The sequence below is a fragment of the Oryzias melastigma genome, linkage group LG2 (assembly GCF_002922805.2).
Source record: "Oryzias melastigma strain HK-1 linkage group LG2, ASM292280v2, whole genome shotgun sequence".
Classification (NCBI taxonomy): domain Eukaryota; kingdom Metazoa; phylum Chordata; class Actinopteri; order Beloniformes; family Adrianichthyidae; genus Oryzias; species Oryzias melastigma.
This window is the reverse complement of record NC_050513.1, coordinates 8746802-8748971: the sequence shown is the minus strand read 5'-3', so window position 1 is coordinate 8748971 and position 2170 is coordinate 8746802.

Sequence of the window (2170 nt, the reverse complement as noted above, 5' to 3'; positions counted from 1 at the left end):
TAGCTACTCACGCGCCGCCAGATTTACTCACCCACACACCTGTCAGTCTCGCGACGCTACAGCATGATCACGTGCCCTCCAGCATGATCACGTGCCCTCCTATTTATTTAACATAGCCTTATTTATTTAACATCATATATCTCTCTTTTGTAAAGTATATTCACTAATCTCTGTTTATAGTCTTCTCCCCCTTTTTTTAACGAATCATTCATCTGTATAATATGTTCAAAGTACCTCAGTCATTATGTATATCTTGCTCAGTTTTTTTAGTGATCTGTAAATACTTCCCATATACTGTATAATAACCTGTACCATACTTATTTATAATAATATTTATACCACTTGCTCTTACTGCCTATTGCTCTTCTGGTTGGATGCCAAACTGCATTTCGTTGCCTTGTACTCATACATGTGTAATGACAATGAAGCTGAATCTAATCTAATCTAATCTAATCTAATCTAATCTAATCTAATCTAATCTAATCCTAGACCTCTATGTTGGAACATTTAAATATTTACCCTGCAGTATGCATGTACATTTCACATGGTATTTTGATTAAATAAATTGTTTACCCAAGCTAATGTTTGCGAGTATTGTGTTATTGTTCTGGATGTTAAAGCAAAATGCACTGCTTAACAATTTTAACACTTTTTTTTCCTTATCTGTAAATTGATTATTAAAAGGTATTATGACGTTATATGACGGTATATGCCATATATTCTATGACACTGGGTTTACACAAGAGGGAAGTTACATATAATCGGATCCCATGCACTTATTAAAGAAAGGCTAATGCAATTTGCTCATTAAAGGCCAATCGTTTTGAACACCATTGATGTATGAAGTAATGTGCTTGAGCTTATTTGTGTATTTGTGTAGCTCAGACACAGGAACTTTCTGCCTGACTAGCCATTCTACCTGCGTGCAAGGCTGTAGCATTCTCTCTTTCTAAGAAAGTCACTAGATTGGTGGGTAGTATACAGGCAAGCATATAAAGTGGTAATATAGTCCAAAATTTTGTCTTTAATCTGCTTCTGGTGAGAAGAAGAAGTAACAAAAAGTGATGCACAGTCTTAAATGTCCACCAATGTTTTATGGGCTTCATCTTTCATGAGGTTGACATTTTTTTTTTAAAGGACTCTGCACTCTTTGACGGAGGACTGAGATCTAGGAGTGCTTTTCTATCCATCCATCCATCTTCTTGGCCGCTTCGTCCCTTTCGGGGTCGCGGGGGTGCCGGTGCCTAACCCGGCTGCTGATGGGCGAACGCGGGGTTCACCCTGGACAGGTCGCCAGTCCGTCGCAGGGCCTCAATCACACACACAGTCATCCTCACATTCACACCTAGGGGCAATTTAGAGTCACCAATTAACCTATGAGGCATGTTTTTTGGACAGTGGGAGGAAGCCGGAGTCCCCGGTGAAAACCCACGCATGCAAACTCCACACAGAAAGAACATGCAAACTCCACACAGAAAGGTCCCAGCCGGGAGTCAAACTGGGGCCTTCTAGCTGTGAGGCAAGAGCGCTAACCACTGCGCCACCGTGCAGCCCCCGCTTTTCTAGTAATTTATTATTAAATACTGTCTATGATTCAAATAAAAGTATGACTGGCTGAACAAATACTTGCCAGCAATCCTTAATGTTGTTATCAAAAAGTAGGTCTGTCTATCACTACACCCAAGTTTCTGGGCTGGTTAGTAGTGTTAAGATCAGGGGTCACCAACCTTTTTGAAACTGCGGGCTACTTCATGGGTACTGAATCATACGAAGGGCAACCAAATTGAAATAATACATTTTCCTTAGTTTGCCTTTAGTTCTACATTATTAATAGTGAATAATGATACTTCTCTATGTGAAGACACTGGTTACTTAGCATAATTATCAATAATGACAACAAGCTAGGAAACAGATATCAATATTCAGAACTTTATTATTCTCAACAGATCTTGTCACATTTTGAGGTAATGACCAAATGCAATGTTTTTAACAAAATTATAACTTATTAATTAATTATTATTAATTAATTATAACTATTATTACGCTCCTGAAACGCTTTAATTCTCTCTCATGCACCCGTCCCTTTATTTTCCTTAAACCTCTGAACAGGTTGACTGACAGATCCCACAGCAGACAAGAATCTGCGCACGGTGCGTTCACTGACCTCTGG